General features: G+C 39.1%; 1 protein-coding gene across 1 annotated transcript in view; it reads left to right on the top strand.

Annotated features, from left to right (window-relative positions):
* The window catches only part of SGCZ (sarcoglycan zeta), a 610,988-nt gene that overhangs the window by 21,593 nt on the left and 563,165 nt on the right, over positions 1-26,230 (top strand). The window lies entirely within an intron of this gene.

Here is a 26,230-nt window from a genome sequence, read left to right as displayed (position 1 = left end):
ATATGAGAGCTAGATTTACATCTCTAATATGGTCCATGCCCCAGTTATTTAACTAAAGAGTCTTTTTATCTTTTATGAGATAAATTCCATTCATGTTTATTTTCCTGAATTTACTTATTTTAATGCACAGCCTTAAAATTATGTAACTAGCTTGAACAAATTCCTCCCTCCCTCCCTCCCTCCCTCCACTGGCTGAAGTTTGGATAGGCTAAGTTTTCCACACACTTGAAATGTGCTTATTTTTCTGTGTATACTTTTCAAATATGCAGATTTCAGAGTGCAAGTGCATCCAAACTGAGAAGTATGGACTGGACAAAGTCCAGAACAAAATTGTTTGCAAGAACAGATTCCTCTGATACTTTGGCTAATAATGTTACATAGTAAAGGAGCATTTACCAGTTGTGAAAATTGCTTGGACAAGAATGGTATAAGCTTCTCAATATTCTCTTCTTTCCTTCCTTCTCTTCTCTCACCCCAAGCAAATGTGTGATTGAGGCATGATCTATTTGCCTAGCTGAAGCGTCTGCCTAGTTAAGCTCCCTATTTCATTCTGTATTAATTTAGATGAGGCAGATAATATTTGCTGTTCATGTAAATATGTCATCTACTCAGTCTAGCAAGACCATTTGCACTATTGCGTAATAAAATTATGGGGATATGAGTGGTGTCACTGCATTCTATGATAAAATTGCCATCATACTGCTGACAGTAATAAAACAAAAGCTTCTTTCTGCCAACATGCCACCTGTCCTATTGAACTTGGGACATTTTCTAGGTCTTGATCAATGAACAGAATCTACCAGGCTGTAAAACTGCAGCATAATGATAAACAGAGCAAGAGAGCAGAATTTCGAGATTGAAGTCAAGCACCTGGCATGTCAGGGATTATAGATTATATTGGTGAAAATTTATTTTATGTGAATTCATGCCACACTTAAGCTTAGCTCTTTGTGAGATATAACCAGCAACCTTTATTTGAAGAGCCAAGAAGTAAATTGTAAAGATCTGAGACCTGACAGGGGCGAGCAGAAGGAGACACAAATGGAACAGAATGAAACATGTATAAACTAAACACATAGCAATCAAATGCTGAGCTTCTGAAAAAGGCTAGATCTAGGTATAATAATACATGCTTTGAGAAACTGCAATTATCAACTAAGAAAGAGGAAAGATTGATTGCCTCATTGATAGTACTAAGGTGCACCTCTAATTTCTTGATGGAATATTTTCAGCACCTTGTGACAGTCATTTCTAGGAATGCCACAATACAAATAATAACAATAACAGTAAGAAGAAGTATTTATATAATACTTCAGAGTATGCCAAATTCTAACTGGACACTATCTCAGTCATTTTTCCACATCAAATTGGTTGGTGATCAGTAACCAGTTAGGCAGGGAGCATCTCAGTGAAGGACTTGCAAGGGTATGGCTGTTGATTTGTTACCTGACACTAATAACACCAATCAGGAGTGATGACATGAGTAGCTGGCCAATCTGAACACTCCCAGTTCCCATCTTCTGAGATAGGCAGTGGATCCATCCAATCAGATCAGATAAATTTGTTTAGTAGTGGAGAGATATGAAGCCTTATCACACAGGACTGGCTGGAACGATAAAGAGGCCGGGAAGGGAATGGAAATAGTGAGGGATGAGTGAGGGACACATTTTACTGCACACAGAATGCCACCAGCATCAGAAGTCCCTGTTTTGTTCCGCATCCATTCCCATCCATCCAAGAGGAGGAGATTTTTGAGAACTGTTCAGAACAGTTCTCAAACAGAGCACCTCCTGCTCAAGTGAGCCACTGTCCATCTTTCAGAATATATATCTATGGAGATTCAAGCTTTGTCTCTGCTCTGAACAGCTGGTCTGATTTTCATCAGCCCATCAATAACTCAGCATGACAGTCTACGTGTCTCAAATTCCTAAGAGCCAGCTCACCCATGCATGTACATCATGCTGTTAATTTTTATAAACTTGATTACTCTCAAGTTGATGACTGGCAGCTGAAAATGTACATTGAGTGCACTGAATAGATCTAAGGTGATAATAAAACTTTATTCCCTTGTGTTGGATCTACAATTGTCAATTTAACACATGCAAGTCATTCCTTGACGTTGCATTAATCATGGGATAATCATGTCTCTGTTAGTTACCACCAAGTCTCATTCATAACATGATGTTTGATATCCAGCAATTTGTGCACACATGTAAGTATCACTTAGAGCCAAAGCCATCAGACGAGAGCATAAGCAATCTAGCTCACAGGTTCCAAACATAAAGAATGGACCCATCATATGATGTGGGAGTGGAAGCTTTAGCATTGTACATTTACATGTGAGGGTCTTCTGCTTCTAGTGAAATGAATGGGACAACCTGCACACGAAAAGCTCCATGTAGCATAACATGGAAGATCTAGACTGAGGTGGACAAAGCTGTGAAGCACAACTCAGCAAGATATGCCTTCCCCTGTCAAACTATTTAATGGGATCAATAATCCTCAAAAAGCTTCTGATTTTGTGGACTCTGTTCCCAGACAAAAGCTGTGCCTCATCAGGATATAAAGACAATCTATTGGTTATTGTTTTAATTTTTTTGTTGGAGGGATGCTTGTCCCACCAACCTTTTTCAGCCAAAAGGGAATAGGAAGATGTTCCAATGAACAGAACCTGCACAAACCAAAGTGTTATACTGTGTACCTGCTTCAGGAAAACTTTGTTTTTCCAGATTTTATCAGCTAGTCTGGCTTTGTTTTGCATCTTTCCATCAGAAGTCACAGATATTTATTGTTTTCCATAGAAAGAGCAATCCAGGAATTGACTACTGTCAAAGTTTGGAGGCTGGTGGGAATGCACAATGAGACCAAAGCCTTTAAGTGGAAAATAAAACAAGAAAATAGAGTTTAACTTTTTAAACAATCAATTTTATTTTGCACATAGCAATTACTTCTGCTGTCAGTAGGGATAAGGTTTACTACTGCAGGAAACCGTAGAAAGTCAAATGTGTTCTTGTAAAATCCAGTGTGAGCTGCAAAGTCAGTAACATCGTATCTTTGGAGGAGGGCTGCTTTCAGATGTTTAGATGTGCCAAAGGGCAATAATAATAATAATAAAATTTATTTATATCCCACCTCTCTACAAAAAGCAATCGGGGTGGCTTACAAAGTTAAAATATACAGTCCAAACTCTCAACCCACCCACCCCCCTTAAAATATAATTAAACAGTGTGGAATTAAAAACATAAAACATACTTAAAAAAACAATACAATAACTGTGGTGAAGTTGGAGGTCAGCAGTTAGATTTTCCTTCCGATGGCCAGAAAACTATTCAGGAAAGGCCTGCTGGAAGAGATCCGTCTTTATAGCTTTTTAAAAGCTGTTTAGAGTGGTAATATGATGGATCTCGTCCGGCAGGCCATTCCACAGTCTAGGAGCAACAGTTGAGAAGGTCCTCTGGGAGGTCGTTGACAGCCAAGTTTTACAAGGCTGTAACAAATTTTTCCCTGAGGATCTAAGTGTGTGGGGAGGATTATATGGAAGGAAGTGGTCCTGAAGATAGGTTGGACCCAAGCCATTTAGGGTTTTAAAGGTGATAACCAACACCTTGTACTGGGCCTGGAAACTGATGGGCAGCCAGTGAAGTGATCTTAAGATCAGTGTTATATGGTCTCTTCTGGATGTACCAGAGACCAATCTGGCTGCCATGTTCTGAACTAATTGAAGTTTCCACACCAAGCATGAGGGTAGCCCTATGTAGAATGCATTACAGAAATCAAGACGTGAGCTTACCAGCGCATGTACTACGGTCTCAAGGGCCCTGACTTCCAGGAAAGGGCACAGCTGGCATATCAGCCAAAGCTGATAACAGGCACTCCTGACCGTCGCATTCACCTGATTTGCCATGTGAAGCAACGAATCTAAGAGCACCCCCAGACTGTGAACACAGTCCTTTGAGGAGAGTGTGACCCCTTCTAGGACTGGAGGATGTAGCCCGATACCTGGGTTTGGAGCCGATACCTCTGTTTTGTCTGGATTCAGCTTCAATTTGTTTTCCCTCATCCAATCCATTACTGCCTTAAGACAGTCATTGAGAGGCGAGATGCCATCTGAAGTCACAGCTGAAGACCGAGACATGGAGAAATATATCTGGGTGTCATCAGTGTATTGATAACATCACCCCATGCCTCCAAATGATCTCTCCCAGCGGCTTCATGTACATCCATGTAAATAAAGCTGTGGCATTCTATTGATGACATTTATTTAAGAGCATGGAAGCTATTCAATACTTTTTAGAAAGTTTCAATATGATTACCTCTACTCATCAAAGTTCCTACACAAGTAGCCATGAATGAGAATGTGGTCAGTATCACTGTAAATGAAATAGTTAGGGCTGAGTTAAGAGAGAAGTTTACTGTTCTAGAAGAAAATATGACAATGTAAACAAAACTGATACACATTTACTAAACGAATTGCAGGAAGAGGTGGGAAATATAAATTAAAAGTATTATTATTATTATTATTATTATTATTATTATTACATCAGGGCTAGCCCTAACATTAGGCAGAGTGAGACAGAAGGCAAGGCATCAAGCCAGTATTTTTTCTCCCCACCTTCTTCTAGTTTCTCTGAGTAATGAAGTTACCAAGGCAAGAACAGGAGAGGAAGAAAGAATAGGCATTGCTGACCAACTCATTAAATAACAAAACCAGACACAGAGAACTGGGTTATAAAATTGGGCAACTTTATTTAACTCACCTTATTTAAACTTATTTCTTCGAGAACTGCAAATCCAGAGGGGGAGAAGCTTGTGTGGGAAGAGCTGGCGGATGGTCTGCTCCTAGACCAATCCCCCAGCTTCTCCTGGGCGAAAACACCTGAACATCAAGGACAATCCAGAAGTGGGTTGGTCCCTGGCTGGCCCACATCCAGAAGGCCAACCCAAGACTCCCCCACTTAAGTTGCAAGATTTAAGTGAGGGTTTAAATCTCAGGCCAGCATCAAGGCAATTCTCTTTCCCTTTGTATTTAGTTGCCAGACATAAACCTCAGTTCCAGAGACTTACCTTCACCCTTTAGGAGGGTGCCGAGGAGTTCACCAAAACCTCTAACTCCCCCTGCCTATGCCACAGATAAGGGACAAGTATCCACTTAGTCCCTATCCCCACAAGGCATGTCAAACAGGCCGCAACCCCAGCTTGCAGGTCTCAAAGAAATATCTGGTTTCCCACTTCGGAGGGGTGGATGCCATCCGCTCGGTAGAGCTCAGGCCTAAGCAACACGATATCATTGTGTGCTAATTAGAAACCCAGTCCTCCATTTATTGCTTTGCCAATCTGCAGGCCCTATTAAGGAGGCATGGATCACCACCACAGCTCCAACATCGCCGACCATAACAGGATAACAAAAGGCCATCTCTCACTAATGTAACGCATGTCGTGTATGGCCTGACAAATGAGGGCTTTGCCCTTTAACAAACCCAAATCATTGTCACCCAAATAACCAGAACATGAGGGGGCAGAAACTGACCTTCGCCAAATAACAGAAGCAGGAGCCCGTGCCACTGCAGGCCACGTTTTCCTTTCCATTCAATGATGGCCTTGCCTGACAGCCTCAGCTAGCTTCTGAAATGGCACCTCCTGGCTTGGCGGGCCGCCCAGAACACCATGCTGTGTCCACAGAGCCACACACGGTGTCTCATCACAGGGCAAACTGCACCTGAAACAAAACAACAAAACAACTTTAATGAGTCAGAGGTCACACATATGATCGATAGGCTTTTGATTTTCATCGACCAATCCTCTGAATGTCACTGGAAGACTTGCCTAATGCAGCTGCCATGGACAGAATGTAGAATCCCTCAAGTAGTGCCTTATAAATGTAGTACCACTAAAATCCATACCAGAATTTGTTCCAATTGGGAATCTTGGATTTGTTTGGAACTGCGACATGTCATGAGATATTTTATTGGATGTTGGAGCAGCTGCCTAGTCAGTTAAGTATCACAGGAAAGAAGATAAGAAGATGCCTTGTGCTGAGTGAAACCATTGGTCTGTGTAGCCCTATATGAAATTTGAATGGCAGCAGCTTTCCAAGGTTTCAGGTAGATTATTTTTCTGAATCCAGCTGGTGATCCCTAGTACTCCCTGGAAAATGAAGGGACAACCATGTTGTCCATGAAACAAAATCCAAAGAACAAAATTTATCTCACTAGACTATGCTTGTATCAACATGTTTTCCCGCTTACCTCTAGACCTGACAATACAGAGCTTCCTGAGACACAGGGGCCAGTGGTCTCACACAGAACAGAGACAAGCTCAGTCCTCAAAGACAAGTACTTTGTGAGTGCAAATGGAGAAAGTAAATTTTATTTTTCTTTGCTCCTTTTATTCTCAGTCATCCCATGACTCTTTTTCTGTCTCTGCAGCCTCAGCTTTCTGTCTGCATAGATCACCTCTCTGTAACTCCCAAGCAAGTGAGATGCAGACCTGTGAGTCTAGCAGTGTTATTTTGCTTCCTCTGCATGACTAGTTTCAAACCATCTTTGCCTGATAAATAAGCCAGTGGGCTTCAAAAGCTAGTGTGATGAATATTATGCCTTCTGGTTGACCTACTGAGAGTATAATCACAATGTGTACTTTGGAGTTTGGATAGTATTCCATGGTGGCCTTCTACTCAAATTCGAAGCAGGTCAAGACTTACTTAGCTTCTTAAATGAGTCAGCTTTGAATGTGTTCAGGTTCTTCGGGTAGCATTGTCTGGATTTGTTCTTTCAAACTGCCTGGACAGGAAGACATGTGTTATTGTAAAGAGGCCCAGTATCCTTTAATTAGTGCTTCTCACTGCTGCTTCCTGGCTTGTCTTTTAGCCTGCCTTTGTCTATAGATCTTGATTCCCTGTTCAGCTCAGATCACTGCTCATTAGCTCTGTTTTTATATTATGACATCTGTTGTAAACAGACTTTTTAAAAAATAAAAAATATTATTCTATTTTGTTAGAGCATTTTAATTGATAGAAGAGCAATTCTCATTTTCAAATACATTCATGAAAGAATGATGAAAATAATGCATGCATGCATGCATGCATGACTAAATGTAACCTCTCCCTAACTCCATGGAAGGACACTCTGAATGAAGACTCAGAAGTCTAGAAGAGTGCTTCTCAGATCACTGAAAGCTGTAGACTGAAATGCACTATTTCTTTCAGAAGTCAATGGAAGCCATGTTCATGCATGTGGCACATCCAAGGCAGTTACTAAAATTGGGTAAAATGTAATCTGAAAGATATTCTCTGGAATAGGGATTTGGGGAGATGTCTTCACAAATTGAAATCAGTTATTCCCTATGGGGAGGTGAAGCATAATTCACTACCCTCAGAATATGCTGACTGCAAAGGCAACTACCCAAAGTTCCAGAGTATATTTTGATGCTGGAATCCATGTACTTTTCATATGATACTCTAGTTTGTCTTTCATAATGGAATCCATTTACTTCTCATATGTTACACTTGTGTGTCTCAACAGTAACACCACCATAAGTACTATGTTTTGGTATTGCTGGACTTGAGGAAGCAATAGAATGATTCTATTTAAGATCCTTTTTATTCATATATACAAACATTAATTAAAAACAGGTATGGGAATTGTCCAGAAGGTCTCAAATCCCAGGATTCCTTGAGTGGCAGCTATCAGTATGCCTGGAAGCTGCCCTTCAACAATATCTGGAGGCTTACCCAATTCCCACCTCTGATTTATAGTTTTTATAGACAAAGGTATCTAAAGTAGCACCCAGCAACAAACATTTCAACCATTAGAGCCATCGTGGCATGGTGGTTAAATGTCTGTATGCAGCCACTCACTCACAAACTGCAAGGTTGTGAGTTCAATACCAGTCAAGGCCTCAAGTTCGACTCAGGCTTGCATCCTTCCGAGGTTGCTAAAATGGGTACCCAACTTGTTGGGCCAATTAGCTTACACATTGTAAACTGCTTAGGGAGTGCTTCAGTGCACTAATAAGTGGTACAGAAATGTACTTGCTATTGCAGTTCAAACATTTAAGGAATAACCATAAAATATTCAAAATCTCTCATGTATTTAAGCAGAAATGGCTGCAGTTGATAAAGGAGCAATCCATAAAAGCCAAGACTTTAGAGAAGCAGAGCCATCACAAATGTTTTGATTTTTTAAAAAGTTTTTAATTACATATTGAAATACCACTACTGAAGGTACCTTGTTGATCTGTATGGAGATTAGAAAAATCTATTTCACTTTCTTTGACATTCAGAACTTCATTTTCTTCCCATCTCAAATATAAAGATGTGCAGATTTTGGTAAATGCTTCAAAAATGGGCTGAAATAAAATTTCTCTTCATGTATACTGACCAGAGTGAACAGAATACAACTGTTTTCAGGATGGAGAGGACCATGATATCACTGCTTGTCATATAGGTCTTAGATAGACAGCCTCTTAGAAACTCTAACTCAGTAACAGGCATTCAGTTCCATACTTTTCACCATTAAACACTTGGCACTATAGGCCTTCATAGGCTAATCTGTACGTTTTGATTTTAAAAACCTTCTTAAAAAAGAAGCTTCATTTTCCCTATCCCAAATATGAGGAAATGTTTGAATTTTAATAGGCTTATAAAAATGAAATGAATCAAAATGTTCACCCATCCCTGTTTTCTAATGTCTATGGAGAGGAAATTAGAAAGATGATGTGCCCCAAATATACCTCAGGAGTCATTTCAGCTCAGATAGTGAGAGTCAAGGGTGCCCAGAGGCTTCCATGTCAATGGTACATGATCTACTCTTTTGTTTTATTCCAGAGTAACCTGAAATATGAGCTATCCAATGTGCTGAACCTATTTTGGATACAGGTTTCAGCTCCTTGAATGGTTCCTTTTTTCCTTTGGAATAAAATGCAGAGTGGATCCACTACTCTATTGATATGAGAATATTTAGAGAGGTACCACAGAAGATCATCTTAAAGGGCAGGCAGGGTCTCAGGAGAAATCATGGTCCTCCATACATTCTGATTCCAAGTTGTTGATTTGTATAAAGGACTGTCTACATCACAGCCTATTCGTCTTGGTGGAAATGGTTTTCTCAGATCCATTTAAATTACTTTTATCTTCTCAAACACTGTAGGATCAATTTTGTGTTGGTTCAGGGGTATGTGGTGGGGAGTGAAAGAGAAGAAACCATGCTCCTTTATTTATTTATTTTTAAATATACATCTTCTTAAAAATAAAATAGATAAAATGGCAATGCATCCCTAATGTGCAATCCATATCAGGGGAAGTTTAAAGCACAGTTTGCTTTTTTATTGATGCCTTCATCTGAAAAACAAAAGAAACCCTACAGTTGTAAATTCTAAAGAGCAGGGAAAAGAATGAGATGCTGATACTGTGTACCACAGATAAATCAGGTGGTGCTAACAGAATTTCAATACCTAAGGTTAATAATATCACTATCAGTGCTTTTTGAAAAAGCTTTGGCTGCCTTTAGAAGCAACTTAATTTTAAATCTCAAGAGAAGTCAATCAGTATACATCTAAAATATGCACTGGGATGTGAATGGCATACATTAGTGCTATGTTTTTCTGCCTTCCTCAAAAGAGATCCTTTTTTCTTATGTAGTTATTTCACAGACTAAAACTGGCAGCAGACAGAAGACAGAAAAGAAAGGTCAGATGTAAAACCATTAAGAAAGTACATGAAACAGAGGTATCTGCATTCATCAGATTAGTTTGATACTCTCATCACCTCCTGTTCACTGGATGTTCATTTGAAACCCACAACTCAGACTCTGGAACACAGGACATGGGCCCAAATCATGTTTCCTGTACAGCCCATGCCTTCCTTAAGGGTGACTTATATTGAATCCTTACATACAATTGCAAGAGAACATTTCCACATTGATTGATGATTGATTGATGATGATGATGATGATTTATTTATATCTTTCCCTAAAGAATTGGGACTCAAAGCAGCTCACAGTTTAAAGGAACAATGCAATTAAAAGCATGCAAATAGAGAGCATTAAGACTATTTGCAGTATTAAAACGAGTCATTCAATAACAGAATAAAATACAATTAAAAGGATAAAACACACTTAATACAGCATGTCCAAAACCCATTCATTAAAAACATTCTGTTTTAAAAACCTGTCTGACTAAAAAAATATTTATTTCCTTATTTGTTGTATTTATATCTTGCCTTTCTCCCAAAATGGGATTTAGCCTGCTGAGAGAAGGAGAATGAGGAGGGGGTTACTCTGGCCTCCCTGGGCAGGGAGTTCCAGAGTCTAGGGGGAGCCACCAAAAAATCCCTCTCTTGTGTCTGTACCAACTGTTCCTGAGATGGTGATGGGATCGAGAGAAGGGTCTGCCAAATAGTCTGGACCCAAGCAGGAACACTCCACACACTTTCCCCATGATATTAGTTGAAACCCAGTGGATTACCAGAAAGCAGACAGCACATAAATACAGGACGTTTTGATTATATGCCATAATTTGTGGTGAATTCTTGCACAAGTTACTGTAAGAATGGTTCTGCTGAATCAGACTTCTGGTAGCCTAGTTTCTGCCTCTTAGAATTGCAACTGAGATGATAGATAGATAGATAGATAGATAGATAGATAGATAGATAGATATGTGTGTGTGTGTGAGTGAGAGAAAGCCATTAGATTAAGAAATGCAATGTTATTGGGGTCCACATTCCTTGATCTAAATCTCATATCGTTTGCTGCATCATATGTCCTATGTCAAAATGATATATACTGCTTCTTTATCACTCATCTATCCTGAGCACATATTGAAAGAAGACATATGAGTTATAATAATCTGTCCAATGCCAGACAATGAACTTAAAGTGGGGTGAGGAGTGGGAGTGTGGCCCGTGAACCATCTGCATTGCCCTCCAGTAAACAGATCACTTTCTGTTTTGGGGAAAGAGAGACATGTACAGGCCTGAAAAAGATTAGAGAGAGGCTGAACACATCTCAAAATGTGGCAGAATGGCCAGCAGCAACTCTGCTAGAGGGGTGGTGAGGTGTGTGGACCTTGGCCACTGGAGAGAAATTGCCCCACCTCATTTTTAGAGCATGTGGGGGTGACAGTGAAAGGTGAGGCACTCCCAGGTTTCACATTCCCTAAATCCTGGCAGTCACCCAACTCTAGTTTAAAGGCTGGGCAGAAAATTGAACTCAGTTGTTCCTAATCTCTATTGCACACTGGTTCTACAGTAAATCATTGTGATGGTTTTGGAGCTGTGGATCGACAAAGTGCTACAAGTCAGCATTTTTTTCTTTTTTTAGGAATTATATTTGGGGGTCTATATTTCTTGTAATTTTCTTGCACTACAGCTACTGGGAGGGCAAACTGAAGATATTAACCTATCCTGAGCTCAAATACTTATGCATTCAGGTTTCTCTCCCCCCCCCCCTTTACCCACCTAAATACTGATTATTTGAATAAATGTGCCCACATTAGGATGATAGTGGGGAATGGCATAATTGAAACAGAGTAATAAACAACAGCAACAACAAAACTCATCCATCATAAAAGATGTGCAGCTTTAAAAGACTATGAACTTGAAGCTTCGAAGACTCTACTTGCTTCCTGATTAAAATGTGATTATAAATTACAGTGTGAATACTGCAATTTTGTCAAGGGTTTATATTCTTGAACTTGACCTTGAGTTAAATAGCAACAACCATTTGTTGTTGTTGTTGCTTAGCTCATTTTGATGTTTTCTTCAGACTTGTCTGAGTTTCTTTCCTGTGGAAAAAAATGTCATAGGTACATCACAGAGATCTGTGTTCTGTAATGAGCTGAAGAGTCCCATGGATTTGACTTTCTATTTATTAATGTTTAGTCAGCCTATCTACTTTTTAAAATCTGGATATCTGGCTTCAAGGCCCTAGGTTTCATAGAGCCGGAACAGACAGGCCAAAATAAAGCTGCTTCAGGTCACTTTGGAGGTATGCTTTTTAAATGCTGCATGCATCCTAAGAGGCCAAAAGCTGTGCCAAATCCACGCTCCAGTCCTAAGGACTAGAGATTTTTTGTTCTGGGAGGCATTCCAAATTACTGGTTGTTAATTTATTTTTTCTTTATTTTCCTTTTATATTAGTTAGTATTATTTTAGAGATGTTTTTAATCTTGCAGTGTTGCTGTTTTACATTTTGCACTGCTTGGCAGGCTTTATTTTTATTTTATTTGACCACTACTATGTAAAGCACTGTGCAAATTTTACAGCGTTCTATAAATAAATGTTAACAACAACAACAACAACAACAACCTGACAGTTTGAATGACACTTCCATTTTGTTCCCATTATAGTTATCCACTTAGCTTGGGGGTGAGTTCCACTGAAATGTTTTATTGTTCTGCTAGTATTATAAATGAAATCCAGATTTTGCTGTGAATTTCTAAGACACTGGTGGCCTGCTCAGTCTCCTCCAGCTGCTAACTGAAACACACATGCATGTGCACAAGGCTCCAGAAAGTACACACACACACACACACACACACACACACACACACATTTTAGGACTGTATGTCCCTTTCATTCACACAGAGTGCCCTTTAGATAAGTACCTTTCAAGTTATAAAGCTTATTTCAAAACTTCTTAAACCACCAGAAAGATAGAGAATGTGATATTACAGAATGACAGAACTGACTCAAGACATGTTTGCGCCTGTGACAGAAGAAGAATTAGAAATGGATTCTCCAGTCTACCCACCTCAGCACTTACCTAAGTGAAGTCACGAAAAGCTAGCCAAGTGACTTTGGCCCCTTGAGGCAGAAAATTCCACCAACATCTTTTCGCATCCCTGGCAGTTAATTAAGTAACCAAACATTTGCTTCCATTTCTTGACACCTAAGGTAGCCATCTCATGTTGACTAATTGTATGGACAGTCCTATATGAGAAGGTTCTTGAACAGGCAAAGATTTTTTTTAAATTTTATTTTTGAAAATCACATAGAGAAAGGAAGATGTTCAAGTCATGTGGTCTGCATGTTGCATTCAAATGGTATGAGAGAATGGGTCTGCAGACCATCAAACTGGGCTTTTAAACATCTTAGCCTGATGCAGATGGTTGATTTTGAAAGCCTGCAGAATTTTTTGTGACTTTTTTGGTTGGCTTAATACAGCTATCACCACTATATGGACTATGGGATTTGTCTTATGGTCAACATAGCTTGAATTTCTGTGACTTAAAAGTCCAAAATGCACAAGGGAATTGTCTGTGTGTGTGTGTGTGTGTGTGTGTGTGTGTAATATCCCCTTTTATCCACACAACATCCTTGTAAGATTGGCTAGTCTGAAAGAGGCTGCAGCTTAAGGCCATCCAGTGAACTGTAATTAAGGCTTATGACTTATGACCAGAATTGTATCCATTGCCCATATGTTCTTCCAGTAAGGGAATGATATCACAGTAGCAGTGTGGCATAAAACAGAGCTTGCTTCTCTCTTGAAACTAAAGACATTTATTTGGCAATAGCACCCTTTTGTTGTAGAAGTGGACAAGTGTGAGACCTTCCCTGCAATCCCTGACAGACAGAACCAAGAAGAAATATGAAAAGATAAACACAAATAGAACCAGAGAAGAGAAACAGAACTCAGACAAACTCGGTGGTAAGGGAATTGACAGTGCTTGGTAAATTTACTTTCTATGTGGGAGGAAAAAGCAACTTAGAAAATGGATAAGGTGGATAAATATTTAGCAGAATTTTTATTATTTGATTTTCTTAGGAAAAGAAGATTATATGGGATGGATGAAGAAAGAAATATGGAGCTTGAACTGGGAATTTTTGTTAAAAAAAGTTTAAAGTGGAGGAGAGATATAAAGAAGTAAATAATGTAATTCAATCCATGATGCACATTTCTCAAGAAGGGGTTTGATTGTAGTAGAAATATTTTTGACCTCTGGAAAGCTGTGGGAGGGAGGGAGGGAGGGAGGGAGGGAAAGAAAGAAATGCAGTAATATCTAATTTTGTGTAATTTTATATTATGCAATAGTATATATTGAAGTATTAAATGATAAGTATTTTTCTTAAAATAGTTACTTTCTAAATTGCAAAATCCAGAATGCCTCAGCATACTGACTGCAAGTTGTAGTAAAAGAAGAAAATTTGTTGAAATTCTTGTTTGGATGCTGTAGTTTTAGAATTTTTTTAAAAAATAAAATCCCATTTCAGTCAGTCAATCAATCAATCTTTAGTGTACACTCACAGGCCATTAAAAAAACCAGGAAATCCATCATACAAAGTTATGATTTTTATAAAGAACCTCTCCCTAACTAAATGGGCAAGGCAAAACACTGAACATGCTAGATGGTGCATGTACTTAGGTATCATTTTTCAGTCTTCTGGCACTTTGGCATCCCATCTGATGTTTGCCATTCAACCAGCATCTAATAATGCTAAAGCAATAGTTTCACACACACACACACAAACTAAAGGAGGACAGTTCACTCCTGCTGCACTCAGGGTATTCCAAGCCAAGATTTTCCTTAACTGCTGTCTGGCATCCCAGACTGAATTCTGGGTTTTTCTTCAGCCTTGGAATAAATACTTTCAGCTTTTCTGTGGCGATTGCGTGCCATCAGTATCCTTACACTGTTCATCAGTGGAATGTACTGTTACCCAACATGGTATTGGGTAATAAGATACTGGCTAAAACTTTTTAATGTGAGGCCTGAATCAGTTTATATGAATCTTCTTCAGAAAGTCAACTACACAACTAGTATAGCCCGAAAACCCCACAAAAAACTATATACAACTAGTGTTCTAAAGCTATCAAAAATTTCCCATTTGTGGTGGGCAATGTTTTATGGGTCAGCAGCTTCAGTCTGTCTAAAATTCATGTTCTTTCCCACCCTCCCCCACTATCATTACAGTGCAAGAGGAGAGAATATATGCCTTGTAATTGACAGCCAAAATGTATTTTTCCCTAGCCTAAAATCCTGTCTGAAATGAGCCAGTAATTATTGGAGTTGTGTTGTAGAGTGCCATTTTTTCAGCTGCAAAAAGCCCCCAAATGATATTAACCTCCCTCCTAAGCCTTTAGTATCAGGTTTGACACATTCTGTTCTGGAAACTTTGCTTTGTTGATAGGTAGATTGATCCACTGACTCATTATCATGTACTCTCTGCTTCCTTTGGCTGTGTATCTGGGATTTGCCAGGTGGTTTAAAGTGTGATCAGCTGCTCTAAATTGATTTCTTTCCCCAGGAATAGTGCAGCTTATTTCCTCTTTGCAGCTGCAGACATTATAATAGGGGTTTTAAAATAAACATAGACTGTACTTTAAAATTTATTTATTTATTTATTTATGTGTTTTTATAGGGAATTTTATATCCCACTGACCAGTTTATAGTGCTTGCTTGGTCTGGCTAACTGATTTTTAAAGAAGAGGTTAACAATGGTGCTTTCTAAGCTCTGTTGAAAGGGACTCACACTCTGCTCAATGGGTCCTACTCCCGGAAAGATATACTTTAGGATTGCAGTGTCCAAATGTACCTGTATAAACACTTAACTGTAAGCAAGAGCTATTGAATTCAATGAGACATTGTGTATTACACACTAATTTGTGACAAAGTTTCCTTGAACACCGTTTTTTGTCTGAAGCCAGTGGATTTATTACATAAGTCTGCCCTGTCAAAGAGTCAATCAACCTAAAGACACAATCACTCAATTTAAACAATTTCACACATTTGGGAGAGATCAATGAAAAAAGTGAGTCAAATAATTAAACAGAGATAACCAACTTAATCAAGTTAAATATTTGTCAGACAATAAGATCTTCTCTTGGATTCCTAGTGGATATACGTCTGAGAAAAGTAGGGCATTCAGTTGATCTCTAAAGTTGCTTAGTCACACAGGATGGGATTCAAGTTGTGACTATGGCTCTAAGTATGATACACTTTGAACTAAGCCCAGAAACATACTGCTATCCAACAGTACTAAAGTGATAAAGGAGCTATTGATGGTGGTTGCGGCCTCCCTGTAAATGAATCCAGTTTGGGGTTTAGCTTGCACTTCAAAGGAGTTCTCCAGAATACTCTTTTCAAAATACATTCAGGAACTTGGATAGCACCTTTAAAATTCAGACAAAAAACCCTCCCAGAGTGAATTCAATACAAAAACCATGAGTCATCACTGGGAGTCCCGTATTCTGAAAGTACCTGCCTGCTCATAATTCTCATACCAGAATTATGAATGAATTAAAACTTTCATTTGATGGTGTGTGTAAACCCTTTATAAAAGCTGGTATGGTGAAATTATAGAAATAGGAACTGACAAAACTCTTATTTCTCCAAAAGTACCTCAGATACAAATTCACCATGACTGCCACCAAACAATTAATTTTCAGCTTCAGAGTGCCATTTACAATGTGTGGAGAACAATACTGACTTTCCACTTGGATTCTTGCAGTGATTTCTGAGAAGCTGAAGTATGGATTCACTCAGAAGTGAATATGAGGAAATGGACATTTGAGTTAGTTTTCAGAAAGCTATGAGGAGTGAAAAATGAGTGATGAATGGATACAAGTGGGTTCATTGTCATTTTCCCATTCCACTCCATTGACAAATGTTGGGAGTGGATACTTACATTTGTCTAACTGCAGCCACTTTTCTCAATGATCACTTCCTGGCAGTTTGTTTTTATTTTTTTTTCAGAATGTCCTGTATGACACAATATCTTGAATACTAAAAAAAAAGAAAAAGGTGTCTCTGGTGAGTAATGCCATCCTTCCACAAGTTTTCTAGCATGATGCACCATCAGGTTAGCCCCATTGCAATTGTGTCCTAAATAAGGTAGGGTAAAATAAAGTATGTGCCTTTGAATCATCTGCTGGATTATGTGACTCCATAATTTCATAGGACTTTCTTGGCAAGGAATACTAGAAGTGGTTTGCCATTCGTGCCTGTGAAATATGGCATGTAGTATCCTTGGCAGTTTCGCATCCAAGTACTAATCAAGACTGACCCTGCTTACAAACACACACACACACACCACACACACTCAAGTTAATCAATGCCATGCAGTTTTACAGAGTAGAAAAAACAAAAGAGAGATACTCCTGTTTCATTTAAGTTTTTTCTTTCTTTATCCAGCCGTTCATCTCTAGCCTGTGCCTATTGGTAGAGCATCATTAGGAGTCTGTTTCTTAGTCCTGGTAGCTGGCTGATAAACTTTTCTTTTTCTTTTTGGAATGCTCTTTAGCTTAAAATGGAGCACTGGGGCATTACCTTTTGCCACTTATAAAAATAATATGACTTCTCATTCACTGGCTCCATTTGTGGGCTTTCACGTACGGGCAACAAGATTAAAATGCTTTTAGTAGATTACATACGCACATTAGATTAGACACTTGGACCTGACAATTGATTTGGCTATATGATACTGTTTCCAGCATGCAGTAGAATTTGTAAGTTCCTTCATCTGGGGCGTCACAAATTGCTGTACTAAATATTTTCTTTCCCCATAACTACAGATTTGAGGATTATGACAGCCAGCATGGCAGTGTTTAGTGTTGGACTAAAACTCTGGAGACCAGGATTCAAATTCCGCTTGTCCATGGAAACCTATTGGACAACCTTGAGAACCTCATTCTTTCACCTTGGAGGAATAAAACAAACTCTGAACAAACTATCAAAAAAACTCAGTTTACCTGAGGGTAACCAAAGTCAGAAATAACGGAAGGTACACACCAAAAAATTAGTTTCCTTGTTCTGGATACAGCACTTGCTGTTAATGTGTGCGGGATATAACCGAATTTAGTACGTATTCTATGTACTAGGTTAGGAAGGGCGGTGCTTCCGCACCCCTAACCCTAGTACGTATAGAATACGTACAACATGGCGGGCCCCTTCCACATGGGGGCCGCAATGTTTACGTACTGGACGCATAGCGTCCAGACGTGGCGCGCGCCTATGACGTCGCGAATGCGCAGCGGCGCCTCGCGATGTCATAAAGCACCGCAAAAAGAAGCTCCAAAATGGAGCTTCTTTTTTGTTCCGCGCGGAGCCGCGTGGTGGGCTGCTGCGCTCCCCGCAAAGCAAATGGGCGCCGGCGGAACCGCCGCAAAGTGGTGGTCTATATCCTGCCTGTATCATGCTCTTGACTCTAAAATCCCTGCATGCTATTCAAATGTACTTTTGTCAACCTTAGTTTTACCTACCTATATTTGTACATTTCATTTGTCTTGCCCAAATGTAGTGACTTATAGTTATCTCTATTGTCAGTTGAATATTTGAGTCAACTGAGTCTCAGGCCCAATGCACTCCATAGTCCTTTAGATATTATTTGATTTTTTTTTAACGGAATGGAGAAAGTTCTGCTCAAGCTCTATGCCATTTGTTCTATAAATATACATACAGTCAGCCCTCCTTATCCATGGATTTTTTACCCATGGATTCAAGCATCCGTGGCTTGAAAATGCTTTAAAAATATATAAATTCCAGAAAACAAACCTTGATTTTGCCATTTTATATATATTTTTTTATGCCATTTGATTGAATGGGACTTGAGCATCCATGAACTTTGTTATACACCCCAGTGGATAACAAGGGCCCACTGTACCTATAAGGACATCAGCCTTTTTCTTCCAGGAAACCTAGTTCTCATTCACACTAAACAATTATTGCAGTATTAACTGCCATGGTTCCATCTTCTGGAATCCTGGCAGTTGAAGTTTAGTGAAGTGCATTTTGAATTCTCAGTCACAGCACTTTAGTGCCTCACCGGGATTACAAAACCAAGGATTCCATAGGATGGAACCATGGTATTTAAAGTGGAATAACAGTGCTATAATTGTATAATGTGAATGGGCCCAAGGGGATGAGAATACTGGGAGGTCCTAGAAGGGTTAAAGTATCTGAGGATTGGTGGAACCTCTCCATAGATATTAGATTTCTGAAACATGTATAATTTCATATTAACAACACAATACTGTACATATCCAGCCACATGCAAGTCCCCTAGAGTTCAGCTAGCCTTAGTCCCAGTATCTGGGGATTGATGGAAGTTCACCATAGATGTTAGATTTCTGAAAAAATGTATCATTTCATATTAACAACACAATACTTTACATATCCAGCCAGATGCAAGTCCCCTAGAGCTCAGCTAGGCTTAGTCCCAGGTAAGTGGGCATAATATTGCCATCTAATACTTTCAACAAAAACTTGCTTTCTCTAAAAAGTTGCACAGGTTGAGCTTCCTTCATTGGAAATGCAAAGTGCTTTGGATTTCAGATGTTTTTAGATTTAGAATATTTGTGTATACATAATGAGATATCTTGGAGGTGGCACCCAAGTCTAAACATGGAATTCATTTGTTTCATAAACACCTGATACACATAGCCTGAAGGTAATTTTAATTTTATGTACAACATTTTCAACAATTTTGTTAATGAAACAAAATTTATGTACACTGAACCATTAGAAAGCAAAGGTTTCACTATTTCAGCTATCCATGTGAACAATTTTGGATTCTGTAATATTTTGGATTTTGGGATTCTAGGTATGGGAAATTAAACTGTTTTGAGTTTAATGGTGATAAGTTTCTAGGCAGCATGTATGGGGTAGCGGCCTTAAATTATTTCTCAGTTTGTGATTCCCTTTTCATTTGTATGAGAAACATATTCCTTTTCTTGGAGTAGTCTAGAAATAATGGGGCAAGAGCATGCTGTCTTTGCTCTACCCCATCACCATGACAGTAACTATGAGCAGTGCCAAAGATTATAGTGAAAATAAGATTATAGTAGAAATTTGTGTACTCCAAAGGATTTCAGTTAACTCAATTTGCTCTGCATGGTTATTTAAATTTATGATTCCTTATTTCAGTTTTAGATGTTTGGGTATTCCCATGATTGTGAGCACAATGCACAATTGATTTTGTAGTCTCTAACATTTATGGCTGGTAAAAAAAAAAACCCTGATCTTTTGAAAAGATGCTCTACAATCACTGGTTGTAAAAGAACCAGGTTAAGGGGGATTTGTGCACCCTCCCCCAGGAATTCAGGTCAGGAAAAACTGGCACAAATGTGAATGACCCCGTTTTAAACCAGTTTGCAAACTGGTTTATAACATAGTGTGAACAGTCCCATTGTATAAAGCTTTATAATTTTAAACACTGACTTTTAACTGAGTTATTATCCATAGCTTTTCTGCTTGCAGCTCTGCTTTGTAAATCACTCCAGGATTTTCTGATATATTATGTACAGAAATATATTAAATACATAATTAATAAATACATTTTCAGATTAAAAAGATGTGCTATAGAAGTTACATTTGAAAGCCTATACTTCAGTTAGATAAACCCAAGAGAAAGACCTCCAGGTCTAAGGCCCTTTACAGACCAGCCTGAAAGGCTGGCCTGGGAGCAGAGTCAGGGCACAGCATCCTGATGACACACGCTCAACTCTATCCCCTGATGTTGCACGCCACTCCACATGTTGCATGGCATCATGGTGTGCCTCTGGCGCTAAAGGAGCGCCATATAGCCATACTGCCACGGCTATGGTGCCTTTTCAAGGGCACAAAAAAGCCACTTTTTGTGGCTCCTTTTTGCTCCTTTGAAAGACTGGATTGGGGCTGTGGTGTGATGTTGCCATGGCCCTGATCCAGCTAAGAAAGGGGCAGTCTGTTGAGCCCCTAACCGCCTAGAGTCTATCTCCTACACTATTTGGAGTTCATAAAAAATCATTTAATGTGCCCATTAAATTGCTGAAATCACCAGAAAGGCTGTACTGTGTAAAGGTTTACCTTTTCATTCAACTTGTCAGGGCCGTAGGTGACATTTCTATAATACATTTTAGATTAAGTAGCATCCATCAGGGAGAAAAAAGAGATGAGGTAGGATTGAAGGGTTACTTGTTTTAAAAGCAGACAACTGAAAAAATCTGTGTTGCAATAGCAGGTTTTTTGCACAGAACCCAGCCTTGAATCCTTCCTCTTTAGACCTTTCAAGCCACTTCAGCATCTGTGACTTGAATTAGCAGAACAGCTGTTGACCTTTTCAACATACAGAGCACAGAAAGACCTATCACAATTCCTAGTAGGTCACACAGAGCAGTTTCTTGGATAGCACCAAGAACTGCATTTTAACAGTAGCTTGCTAGAGATGTTCTCAGGGAATTTATCTTCACTGTACAGAACTGGTTCCAACATGTCTTTCTACGGAGACCCACTTTTTCCCTATAATAAGGAGGCAATATTGCTGCTAGTTCCATATTATCTGAAGCATGCAATGGAATAAGGTATAAAACTGGACTGCCTTCATAGTAAAGTATGTGCCTTCTGTAGACTGTAAGTTCCTTCCTTAATCAGGTCTATTAAAATGTGGCTTTGCAGGCAAGGAAGGCTAGGAATTCCTAAACATCATCTAAGTGCCAGTAAAATTATCAGTATAAGTGTACCCCATCACCACCATCACTATCATCATCTTTATAAACCCACTGACCCTGGAAACTGGGACTTGGGTTGGCTTACAAATTAAAACCAATATAATTTAGCTAAAAGATACTCAAAGACAACATTAAAATGGAATCAAATAGTAACATTACAATAGTTTGAAAGATACAATTCAAAACACTTAGAAGTAGTTTTAAAACAATAACCTCTAGTTATCCTTCCTTTGAAAATTTTCTCAGAATCCTCTTGGGTTGTTGTTTTTTTTTAAAGAGGGCTTTGTCTGATAATAGAAGGGCAACAAGGAGGGGGCTTGTGTTGTTCTCTAGGCAAGACATTCCAGAGCCTGGGGCTGCCAACAAGAAGGCTCTGCCTTGTTTCCCTGCCACACATGCTGTGAAAGTGGTGGAATGGAGTGAGGATTCTGTCCTGAGTATTGCAGGTCCATATGGGGAGATACAGTTTGGACCTAAGCTGTTCTGCATTTAAACTTCAAGTAGATATGGCTGAAGATGCTGCTTTTTGCTCTGATTAGTATCATTTATGACAGGCTCATCAATCCAGTTAATTCAAACCTCCAGATAATTCTTTGTAGAAACTGGGCTATCTCACTTGTACCTGAATAAGGTTAGGCAGTGAAGCTTGAGAATATGTAATCCTAGGTAATTTATTAGAGTAATCATCTAACTATGAGGTTACCAGTTCAAGCCTCAGAGCTCCTGTCACCTTATAAAAGCATCTCTAGTTAGTAAAGCTTTCTTAACCTTTCACATGCAGTGAATAATGTCTTTCACTTAGAGTTATTTTCTCCAACATTTGCAACAGAAGGGAGGCCCTGCCTTTTGTTACTTGTGAGTCATGGCACATAATATTTAAAACTTTGTCTGGCTTGGAAACAACTTGTTAAAATTCTAGGACAGCACTGCTAACTCTAAGGACTTCTTCCTATACATTGCACGTAGTAAAGGTTCACATCAAAAGAGACAAATTTGATTTGAAGCTGAACTCCAATTGTGTTGGCAATGCTTGGCTGTATGATTATTCTAAAAGGATAATAATGTGGTTGAGCTGTTGGTGGCTAAACTGAGGAAGTTGTGTCACATAAGGAAATTGTACAAAAGGAAATGGAATTTGGAGATGAGGCTGGTTAATTACAAGGAAGATAAACGAAAATTAATTAAAAGAAACAATCCATGAGCTGTTTAAAACATTACTATCTATAGGGCAATTGGCACTAATTGGTTATTTTTTTTAAAAAAAATCCAAGACTTATTTGATTTATTCAAGGATGCCATCCCTCAGTTCATTACAATATTTCATTGAACCTGCAAGCTTACAATACTTGAAGCATAATGGACCTTATTCTTAAGGCGGTGTAGTGGAAAAGTAATCACGGATTTCCTTTAAATGTCTGTGGAATATTGACAATATGTGCTCTATCAGTGTGGATTTGAAATTTAGGCAAATGAACATTGTGCAATCAACTGCATTAGAGCCCCAGGGAGCAATCCACTAAGCTTTACCACCCCATGTGAACACCATTAAACTGAATGGGCATTACGTGAAATGATTGTTGACAGATGCACTACAGGAGGTCTTATTTTTAGGCTTGAAAGCAATGGAAGTTTAGAAAGAGGACCTATTTCAAACAACATTGAAAAAATTATGGGTATAATACTTGAAAGATTTCTTTGAAATTCCAGATTTTATCTGTCTCAAGTAGGGGGGTTTCTACCCTACAGTTCCTCTTAGAGGGACAGCATGGTGTAGCATTTTCAGTATTGGACTATGACTCTGGAGACCAGAGTTTGAATCCCTGCTCTGCCATGGAAACTCATTGTGTGACCATAGGAAGTCACATTCTCTCAGTCTCATAGAGAAGCAAAGGCTAACCACTTCTGAACAAATCTTGCCAATAAAAACCTGTAATAGCTTTAGGGTTGCCATATGTTGGAAATGACTTGAAGCACAGAACACTAACTCCTCTTCCTATTACCTCAATGTTCATATCTAGCCCAATATATATAGCTTATAATTCCCATCACTCCAGCAAAATCTGGAGGATCACAGTGGGTCTACAGCAATATATTTGTGCTAAATATAAGGTTTGGGACCAGATTTGATAACTGAAACAAAATCTATGCCTGATCACACAAAAATAAGGTATATTGAGTTTAATAAAACTAAAGTTCAGTAAAACTTCAGTAAGAGGCTCAAAAGACTGATCCAAAGGGTGGCTCTGTGACGTCCCTTTCCTTGTCGGATCAGGGCCGCAACAACTGTACACAGTGGCCTCAATCTGGCCTTTCTGCAGCACAAAAGAAAGTCACAAAAAGCAGTTCCTTTTGGCACCTTGGTCACCCTAGCTGCTGCAGTGGCAGCTTTTCACCACTTTGATGCAGTGGTCAGGCAGTCAGTGTGAGGGCAGACTCAAGGCAGCTGGCATGTGGTCACCATGCCCTCACTCTGCCCCCACACTGGCCTTTTCTGCTGGTCTACAAAGGCTCCAAATTCAGTAAGGCATCATTAAAATCATTGCTAGTGTGTATAGAACAAAAGCATTAATTTCATTTCTACAGAGTAATATCATTATTTGATCTTGAGCCAGAGTTTCATATAGCTGGATTTATGCAATTAGTGGCTGATCCAAATTTAGCCCAATTTTTGATTGACATATTATTGAGTGATACTCTTTGTAGATTACTGGACTACACTCCTATAGTGCTGCTATTCCACTTTAATTGCTCTGGCTGCTTCTTGCTGCATTCTGGAATTTGCAGTTTTGGGAGGGTCATTAGAATTGCCAGCTAGGGAGCTCTTAGGCCTCACTGAAGTACAAACCCCAGAATGCAACAGGAGGCAGCCAGAGCAGTAAAAGTGGAATAGCAGCAATATAAGAGTATAGTGCGATAATCTGCTTTGAGTAGTTTCCTTCTCAACAGTTGGAAAGATTGCCTATTTTGGAAATTATTTTGCATTGTCTGCCACTAAATATATTCTATACCATAGGGAGAGAGCCAGAATGGTGTAGTGGTTTGAGCATTGAACTATGACTTTGGAAAACAGGGTTTGAATTATCACTCAGCCATGGAAATCCACTGGGTGACCCTGGGCATATCAGAACCTCTCAACCTCAGAGGAAGCAAAAAGAAATACCCCTCTAGACAAATCTTGTAAAGAAAACCATGTGACAGGTTCACCTTAGGATTGTCATCATGATATGAAGGCACACAGCAACATAATGTAGTACAACACCTGAAACATTTTCATGCCATTTGGATTGTGGTGATGGTGGTGATGACGATGTTTATTTATACAGTAATGCCTTTTTCACGAAAGGATGGAACACCAGACATATACAACAAAAAATAAAACAATAAAATAAACGCTGTCATCCTCATGCCAAAACATGTCAAAGGTAAAAGCACCAAAGTTAGGCTGGGTCTCTGTTGACATCAGCATAGGCTCTAAACATGAATGAAATATTGACAAATGAAAGTGTAATGAAAGAGAAATTAAATATGACAACAGTCAATAGAAAATAAATTGGGGCTGCCAGAAATTAATTGTTAAATGCATATGCTGTAATCACCATCATGTTCTTTCCACATATAGTATTATGCAGTGAAGTCTGACTGGCTATATAGTGATATGACTTCATGCCCTTAACTATGTGATCCCTGATTGACTGAGAATACCAACCAAGAGATGCATATGGGTGGCTTAAGCTCTATGATCCCAAGCTATGAAGGGTCTTAAAAGACCAAATCCAGCATTTTGACTGGGGCCCAAAACCAGACTAAGCACCTTTTACCTCCAGTGACAAGACTAGACCAGTGACTATCCTTTAACAAATTTGTTGTTTGACTAATTTGTTGTGAACAGCCTAGATTATCATTCCTTGGCAAAAAAACAAGAAAGAAATAATAACTAATGAAATTAATTAATGGAAAACTGAGGAGAAACAAGAATGTTGAACAGAGGCAAAAAAAGTGTAACTGTTTATACCTGTTCTCTTTTTGTGCATGTGCAGAAGGGTTATCACCTCAAAAATACTGTTGGTCATTCAAAAAATTACAACTGGAGTATATTGAACCCAGTCTTCATATTAAAATGCCATGTCTCTTTCTGTTTGAACCCATCCAAAGCAAAAGTCACTTGCCAACCAGGTCAATGATACAACATAAACAATGCAACATGGATGCAGATGCATTCTCCGAAATTTATTCATGGTGGTAGATGCCTGCTTTTGTGAATAAGAGGGAACTGTACAGTCCTCCAGATATGGTTTGATTGCACCTCCTGGCTAACCTAGCCAGCATAACCAGTATCAAGGGATGCCAGGAAACACCATTTGACATCTGGAAGGCAACAGTACCTCCAACTCTGTGCTCTGTGTAGAGAAGGAAAGGAGTCCCAATAAGTACATACAGTCTCCAGCAAACCTTCTTACAGATGTTAAGGGGCTGCTCCAGTATTCTGTTTGAACTGGGGAACAGTAAAAGGTAAACTCCAGACATCTAAAACTTTAGAGTTCAAAAAGGCCATACAGGATAATGGCTGTACTAATTTCACACATCTCTGCCCTCACATTAAACTGAAAATTGCAAAGGACTTGACCCTACAATAGAAATTTTACAAGAATATGGACTATGGGAGTGGACCAACTGAGTTTATCATAGAGCTTATCATTCACCTTTTAAAACTGGCTCCAGCCTCCCAGGCTGAAGCCAGGACATGGGATGAAGGTGGGGATTATTGCTCATTAAATTGCCGCCGAACCATCAGCTGCCATCAGCCCAGGTCC

Source organism: Sceloporus undulatus, chromosome 5 (assembly GCF_019175285.1).
Source record: "Sceloporus undulatus isolate JIND9_A2432 ecotype Alabama chromosome 5, SceUnd_v1.1, whole genome shotgun sequence".
Classification (NCBI taxonomy): Eukaryota; Metazoa; Chordata; class Lepidosauria; order Squamata; family Phrynosomatidae; genus Sceloporus; species Sceloporus undulatus.
The sequence above is the reverse complement of the archived record's forward strand: the minus strand, read 5'-3'. Positions and strand labels throughout refer to the sequence as shown.